Raw genomic sequence first — 8,900 nt, forward strand, 5'->3', positions numbered from 1 at the left:
GACACAGTCCCATCAAGGCCAGACCTCCCCATAGTGCCACTCTTCATGGGCCAAGCATTCAAACACGTGTCTACGGGGTCATTACCTACACAAACCACCACAGGTAGATTAAATAATCTCTTCTGCTTGATTTTACATTATTAAGATTAATAAATAGGATTCAGCACTTCACTGAGGGAAAATGGACATTTTATATACATATGATTCAGAAGATTCTGTCATGCAATATTAAAACCATTTAAATTTTTTCTAAGGGACAGTTAATGACACATAGGAATAAATGCTGTAAATGCAGCCTTAACATACGGGGTTGTGGAATATTGTCCAGTTCATATCAGACACTGAAAGGAAAGTATCCCACACCTTTAATCCCAGCACACAGAAGGCAGACACAGATCAGATAGAACTCTGTGAGTCTGTGGCCAGCCTGGTCTACATAACAAGCTCCTAGACAGCCAGCTACTTATAGAGACCCTGTCTCAAAAACAACAAAAGGAAGATGTGAGGCATATGACATGTGCTTTTCTATAAAATACAATGTCCAGCTTTTTAAATTCCATCCTGGGGAAGAGATTCATGAAATCAGTACATCAGAGCAATGGCTGCCTTCAAGGGGATATGAACAATGAGCCTTGTGGATAAAGTTTTCTGTAACTACAAACAGGTGATTCCAAGATAATAATGTTCTGTACTCCTGTTCTTTAGAACCCAGTCATGTAGTTCAGGAGTGTTGAATTGGTAGTGGACTAGCTTTTTTCCTTTTTTATGTGTAAAAGCACCACTGTCAAGACCAAGGGTTGTCAGGAAGAGTCATGTAGAAAGAGAGTCACAATCAGCTACATCCTTGCCTCCTTAAAAATTGCATGTAAAGGCAAGACTTCGGCTTGGAAATCCAATCATTTATGAAGACATTATTGTTTGCCCTTAGTTTCTCCCTTTTCTGGGCATCCTGTTCTAAACCAGCATTGATGCTCTAGAAGATAAGATTGTAACTAACGTGCCCTGGAAAGTTTCCAGAAGTCTCCCATCAGTTAACCTATTCAAATATTTGTGTGTGTTTATGTATATACATGCATGGGCACACCCCCGTACATCCACACGTGTGCAGATGCATAGAGACTAGACGTTGGCACTGAGCTTCTTATCTTCCTTGATCACTCTCCACCTTAGATAAGAAGGCTAGCTCTCACTCTAACCCAGAGCTCACTGAATTGGTGTAGCCAGGTTACCCAGGTTTTCTCCTCTTTTACTTCCCAAATGGTGGAATTACAGGTACGCTACCATATCTGTCTAGTTGAGGATCTAAGCTCTGATCCTGGGACTCGCAGGCACGTGCTTTACTCACTGAGCCGTCATCTATTTAGCCCTGGATCCCTTCACTGTCATCTCATTTAAATTATCTTCTAAATGCCTAAACTGAACAGGCACTCCACCATACCACAAGGACCATTGCTCAACTATGTTCATAGCGGCTGTCTTCAGAACAACCAGAAACTGGAAACAACCTAGGTATCCCTCAAATGAAGGATGGATAAAGAAAATGTGGTTCATTTACAGAGTGGACTACTACTCGGCTACTAAAACACAAAGACACTGTAAAATTTACAGGTAAAAGGATGGGACGTCATCTCGATTGTTATTTAAAATGAGAAAGAGGTAATGTTTCCTGTGGGGTTCATTGTGAGATTAAAGTAAATGTCTATGTAATACAGCAAACAAGGTAACAAGGCAAAGGTTGTGGAATGGCGTTAGGAAAAAATGTTCACTTCAGGTGTTTTTATGGATACCAGACGGGCTGATTTCGAGCTTTCGTTGCAATTTGATGTCTTCTGATTTCAAATCAATAGATAATGGTACGTACAGAAGCAATCTTCCAAGGCTTCGTTTCCTGGAAGAAATGAATAAATTTTGGCAAGGTTATGGAATACTAATCTTCTAGTAATTGAGTGATTACAGTCTCAAGGGAAAGACGGTCAAGTGGGTCAAGGAAAATGATTGCCATTTACGGTCGTCATAATATTAAATGTTGGGAGTGGGAAATTCACTTCCACAGCTTTTCAAGCCGCTCCATTGCTTTTCTGCTATGCGGCCACAAGATGGCAGTGTCTCCCTATAGAAAAAAGTTAAATAGTATGGTTTCCAGTAGTCAGTTGTTTATGTAAACAAACAGAAGCACCTTGCTAAGGTGCTGCTTTCTTTTCTAGACCTGAGGACGTAGCTCAGAGTTATTGGCAGGAAACAGCCCTGCCACTCAACTGAATCCCCAACCCAAGATTCTTCTGAATGTATAGTTTCATTTGGGGTACTGATCGAGGTTTTTCTGTAAAACAAATGATACACCAATTTCTAAGTTTATATCCATAAAGCACTGTATCTGACAGCAAATAGTTATTTGTGAATGTTGTAGTTAGAAGTAAAGATTAGAGTTGAAATAATTTTTATTTTGGCAGAATGTGGACCATGTTAATATACATAATGGAGAGCAGAGGGAGCGCTGTTTGCAAGGATACAAGTTAACATGGTGAAAGTGAGATTAAGGGAACTGGAACGCTGTCCCATGGCTGCTGTTACAGATTCTTGGAATAGAGTTTTGAGTGAGGGGTGGGAAGGTGCCCGCCCGCCAACCAAGCACAAAGGCTGGTTTAGGCCCCCCAGCTCCATAAAGTCTGGACTGAATAAATGAGGGTGCACTCTTGGATGATAGTCTATTTGTTCATAATAATTTAAGGGTATTTTATTCTAAATATTGAAAAGGGGTATATGATGGTATATTTTCTTTTAAAAATAACAAAAGACACCCTGTCCCAAAAGTTATGAACAGGTGGAATGCTTTGGCTGCTCTGCCTTGTGGTTTGTGTTTAGGAACGAGGTGAACAAAACTATGACTGAAACCTAAGGCTATATTTTTAACATTGTAATGTGTTGGGTTTATTGATAAGCCAGATGTTTCTAGCATCAGTTGTGTATTATCTAACATGACACCTTTTTCTCACTTAAGAAATCAATTGTATTTCAAGGGACACTGCCAGCTGTGTGACACTCAAACACAGAGCTCAAACACTAGCTGGTCACTGAGCAGGGAGGTGCGGAGAGGCAGTGAATGCCATCAAAATGGAGCTGTGTATGGTGCATCGAATGCTAGTCAGCGCTCAGGAGAGGGGTGCAGGAAAATCAGGCTCCAGGCCAGCCTAGGACACAATAAGACCCTACCCAAACCAACCAACCAACCAACCAACCAACCAACCAACCAACCAACCAACCAACCAACCAACCCTGCTTCTACTTGACAAAGACGTCTCTTCCAGAGAGGAAGCCACCTGGAACCAGAAAAACCACTGATTTGAAAAATAAGAAGCCCACTCACACTCACAATCCTCCTGCTTCAGCCTCCTGCACCAGTTTCCTTTTATTTATTTATTTTTTTAACTTATACTTAAAGCTATAGGCTGTGTGAGAAAGTCATGTCATACTTATTACTCTAGCAACCCACCCTGGGGAAAGGCCAGGAGCACACATCTCAGTAGTACTTCAGAAGTCTTTTTCTTATTTAAAAGACTGGAGCTGGGCATGGTGGCACATGTCTTGAGTCCCAGCCCCTGGGAAGCAGACACAGGTGGATCTCTATGAGCTCTAGTCCAGCCTGCTTTACAAAGCCAGTTCTAGGTCAGCCAGAGATATGGAGAGAGACCCCATCTCAAAATAAACAAACAGACAAATAATTTATATAATATAATTAATATAATATAATATATAATAGGCTGCATTTCAGCTGGCTTATAACCACCAGTAACTCCAGCTCTGAGATTTAATATTCTCTCCTGGACTCTGAATACACTTGTACACACATGTGCACAGACTCACCCAAGACCCACACAAACATTTATAATTAAAATAAATCTCTAAAACCATTTAAGGGGACAAAGTTCTTACATCTGTAAGAACTTCTCCTATTTTAGTGCTTACCTCCTAACATTGTTGGACTGGGTCTAAACATTTTACTCAATAGACATTTATCTTTTTAAAAGTTCTGATTTATGTACTATAGTGTTGCTATTGAGAAAATACAAAGATCAGAAAGGAAAATTTACCTGCATTCAGGGTCCAGGCAAGAGACAGAAGTTTGTAAGAGGATTGGGGTAATTATGGATTGAAAGTGATTGGGGGAGGGGGAAAGGGAGGGTAGGGAAAGAGGCAGAGGGGGAAGGAGAAAGAGAGAGAGAGAGAGAGAGAGAGAGAGAGAGAGAGAGAGAGAGAGAGAGAGAGAGAGAGAGAGAGAGAGAGAGAGAGAGAGAGAGAGAGCTTGCAAGTGATTGCTAGAGTGAGAAATTTTGGTTCTTCCTGTACTGGTAGAGCTCCTACAAACTAACATGAGGAATGGATTCTTAAAACTTGTTGCACTTTTTGCAAGAAATATGGAAAGTGCCAACTCCACAAAGGGACATAGCCCAAGATTTCCCACAAGGCTAAAATCACAAAGGATTGTGCTCAGGCTTCAGAGTGCTGAGGCCAACTGCAGATGTAACAGAACACTGGCTAGGAAGAGATCTAAGCATTTGAACAGGAAGGAGGTTCATGAGAAGGGCCAAGTGATCCAGTTCATTCCACTTGGCTGCAGATAGTCTTTTGGATGAGAATGAAGTAGAGCTATGAAAGAGATAAGGAAGGAGTGAGGGAGAGATGGAGGGAGGGAGGGAGGGAGAGAGAAAGAGGGAAGGAGAGAGGAAGAGGGGGGGGCGTCTTAAGCAAAGCCCTGCAGGAACCATCTATTTAGGAAGCTGTCAGCATCCCCATCAGAGACAGTGCCATGGGACTGCCCACCACCTCTGCCAGGACTGAGAACAGAGATCTAGACTGTGGAGGGCACACTGTACGTCTGTAGAATGCAGAGGACTCACTAGATCACTACAGAGGAACTTGCTAGAAATGTGCTGTTCTCTAGAGTTCCAAGGAGAGCTATTCAGAAAAGATAGCACCATGGGAGAAACTAGCAGAGACTGGATGAGCTGCTCAGAGTCTAAAGAGAAGCCTCTAGCCACCAAGCTGCTGACTGCTGTGCACTGCAGGGCCCTGGCACTTGGCAGAGGGTGATGCGGGAGCTCTGGCTGGAGGAGTCAGGATGCTGCAGAGACCTCATGAGAATACACTAAAACCCCCAAGAGAAAAACTCTTCATTCTTCCTTCTAGCCTCTTCTATTGATGAAGCTTTACATTGTGACAGCCAGAAAACGGGGAACATTTAAATGGGTCAAGTCTTAACATTGCAGCAGAAGCAATGGTTCTTTGGACATTGTAGCTACTGTGTGTAGGGTAGGGTTCTTATGGTCTAAACCACCCCCTCCCTTTAGCCCCTACTGCACGGAATCACTCTGTTGGGGATGAGGTTTCTGAAGTATGACTTTTGGAGGCCATAGAATTAACTAATAGCTGTGGAGATGAGGTTGGATAGATTTAAGTCACCTTTGGCTTTGTTCATTCTCTGAAAGCATTTCACTACTCTCTACCACTGTCTCCACCTTCCTCTTTTTGAACATTTACCAGCAATCTTCCAGCAGAGGTTTTTGTTTATATAGGAGGACGGCAATTAATTAAAATAATGAAGTTGCATGCTCTTGAGGTACAATTACCAGGAAGATGAGCTTGCTGGGTTTTAGAACTGAGGGAACTCTAAGTCCAGGCTTGTTTCAGGGCTGGTCACATGACTCCATGGGTAAAGGCACCTGTTGCCAAGCCTGATGACCTGAGTTCAGTCCCAGGATCCTCTTGGTGGAAGGAGAAAACTGATTCCCACAGATTATCCTCTGACCTCCATAGATGCACTGTGACATGTGCCCCCCTACATACATACAAAAAGACAAGCAAAATGTAATAGAATAAAAGACTTGTTTCAGAATACTTGCTTGAAGCCAAATGACATTAGAAAAAAAAAACTGTGTAATATTAGATTTAACAAGATTATCTTAGCAGCCTGAGGATCTCTAAATCTGGTCTCAATTATCTACTATTTCTGTAATGACATTAGGCATATTTTCTAAGTCTAGTTTCCTTGTCCAAAAGAAGAAACAATACCAACTTCATACAGACCAACATTAAACAGGAGATGAATTTATCTTCGGGTCACCCTAAAGCTCCACTAATACATTAAAAAGTGCTTCATTTTTTGAAGGATCCAAAAACAAACAAACAAACAAACAAACAAACAAACGTCACAATTAAAGGGGAAATGAGAGTTCTGGGAACTTAATGACTGATAACAGAAACCACCTGCAGGGAGAGGCCTGGAGGAATCTGCCCCAGTGCCTCCAGAATGACTTAACATGAGACAGAACACTTTTTCTTTAGCTAGGAAATGCAGAACGTCTGCTTCCATTGTCGTTGTTTCCAGTTGTGTTGGGAGTTCCAGCAATACAATTAGGCAAGAAGAGAGAGGGCAATCAATCCGGGAAGAGATAAGGAAAAGAGTTGGCAGATGAAGAAATCCGATAGAGAAAAGGTCAAAGGATCTGACGAGGAAGCCTCAAAGCCCTCCGACATAAGACAGCTGCTGTGATGGCTCTTAGTTGCCCACCAGAACTTGAGAGTAAGGCCTACTGCTTAGGACGGAGCATACCTTGGTCTCAGGTATGCTTTGTTGGCTAACTCCCATAGTCCTAGAAGCTGCCATGCAGGCTCCTAGATGGTAGGTCATCAGTGATCTTATTCAGATAGGAACCTTGCAAGCTGCAATAATCATTGACTCAGAAAGATATATCAAAAGATATAGTAATCATTTGGTTCAATAATGCCAAGAATGTCATGAGAGTTACCAATCACTTGGAAGGGTATTTAAGACCTATACCACAGGAGGAAATCCATGTCTGGAACCATAAATGTGAACAAGAATCTATGACTAGGAATTCATAGGCTCTGGGGACCAATCCACAGTAGTAGTTCTACTAAATGAATGTAGTATCAAGCTATCTTCTAAATACTTGTCCTAATAGCCATGGATTAGTGCAGCTCTCACCCATCATTAGAGAAGCTTTTGTGAGGTAGACAGAGAATACAGAGACAGAACTGGTCAAAATGAAAATAATAAGTAACAGTAGAGTTAACAGCCCTAAACAGGGACTTCTTTCATATCATACCCACTACGATCAAGACCTATGGAATATCTCAGAAGAGGGGAAAGGAAGACTGTAAGAGCCAGAAGATGGGAGGACTACAGCAAAATAGTGTCTTCTGGATATACAGGGCTGTTGGTCCATAAACTCACAACTGTAGTTGCTAACAGTAGAACTATGCAAGATCTGGTCAGTCAACATTCCAACATGAATGGGGAGAGTCTCACAAAGCCCTACCCTTAACTGAGAAATTGCTGGTAGTTGATGCTGGGAGATAGAGAGTTGGTTTTTCTTCAGAGATATGGCCCCTGATATTGAGATGCCAAAGCTTTTAAATTCAGACTCCATTTTAGAGAACCTGACCTAAATTTGAACTCAGGTATACTAACAGACTGGTATCTAGCATTAGTTTCCAAGTTGTTTCCCAACAGAACCTGAGCCTAGCTCTAGACTCATCCCCAATAAGAGCAGAGTATTCAGGTTATACCCCCCAATCTCCAGGTTAGACCCCCAACAAGACCAGCATCTACAGGTTACACCCTCCCCTCAACAAGGAAAATATCTCCAGGTTATTCCCTCAACAAACCTGCATGAGCCCACCCCCTGTTTAATGACCACCAATGCAGAGGAGAACAGAAATTAAGTTTATGATATGACTCCCAGCAACAGCCAATTATGTTAAAGGCCACAGTAGCTTTCCAGTTAGATGCTTGCACACATATCCCCTGCTTGTTGATTACTATATAGCCTTGCCCCCATAGACATTCAGGGCTCCTCTCACCACCAAAACTGTCCTGTGTGACAGAGGGTGTGGGAGGGGGCCCAAACTAGCTTGAACAGAATAAAGACTCTGCTGTGAGTTGCATCAGATTGGGTCCTGTGTGTTTTTTGAGGATCACTAACATTTCCCTGGTACAGCAATTTATTATTGCCTATCTTCAGTGGATGGCCCTACGTCCATGCACATACAGAGTATAAACTGAACTCAGTAGGGAATAATAAGTAAAGAAAAGGGGAGCACAAAGTTGGAACAGATGTGAGGGAAGGAGAGTATGAGGAGTAGGAGCAGAGAGAGAGAGAGTGGATATGATGGAGGAGTAGGAACAGAGGTGTGAAGAACTGAGCAGAGAGAGGAACTGAGCTGAGGAGAAGTTTTTAGACAGAACACTTTTTAGATTAGAAGGAGAATGCAGAGTGGAATAACTTAGAAACTGTAGGTAACATAAAATACTAAGAGAGCAATGTGTGGAATGCAGAGGGAAAGAGGAAAAAAGAAGATGCTGCAGAGAGAAGGAGAAAGAAGGCTTCTCCTTACCATGGGACAGAACAGGTCCCATGGTAAGGACAAGATATGCTTAGTCTTATTAAAAGAAACAAAGCTTTTTTCTTACAAACATGAGTTTAATTCATTAAATTGAATTAGCATTAAAAGGGTAGAAGCGTTTTCTTTCTGTATGTAATAAAGATTGGAGCTTCATTTTTCATCCAGAATGAGTCAGTTCTTTCTGCACAGGTGCTTGGTCTTTTGCTCCATATGCATATGTAAGTATGGATGTGTGTGTCTAAGTATGTAATTGTGAGAATGCATGCAAGCTGGACCCAACTGGGTATGAATGGAAATGTATAAATGAATAAATAAGCATGAATTAATCTTTATATGAATTTATGTGAGATTATGCATATTCACTTATGTAAAAGTTTTTACTTGAACCGGGCAGTGGTGGCCCACACTTTTAATCCCAGCACTTGGGAGGCAGAGGCAGGCAGATTTCTGAGTTTAAAGCCAGCCTGGTCTACAGA

The 8,900-nt window shown here is 41.9% G+C and overlaps 1 long non-coding RNA gene across 2 annotated transcripts in view; it reads right to left on the reverse strand.

Annotated features, from left to right (window-relative positions):
• Positions 1-1,601: 1,601 nt before the first annotated feature.
• The window catches only part of LOC116075242, an 18,620-nt gene continuing 11,321 nt past the window's right edge, over positions 1,602-8,900 (reverse strand). For both annotated transcript variants that reach the window (XR_004112483.1, XR_004112482.1), the window contains one exon: positions 1,602-1,888. This is a non-coding gene — a long non-coding RNA (uncharacterized LOC116075242). The remainder of the gene's footprint in view (positions 1,889-8,900) is intronic.

This window comes from Mastomys coucha, unplaced genomic scaffold (assembly GCF_008632895.1).
Source record: "Mastomys coucha isolate ucsf_1 unplaced genomic scaffold, UCSF_Mcou_1 pScaffold3, whole genome shotgun sequence".
Classification (NCBI taxonomy): Eukaryota; Metazoa; Chordata; class Mammalia; order Rodentia; family Muridae; genus Mastomys; species Mastomys coucha.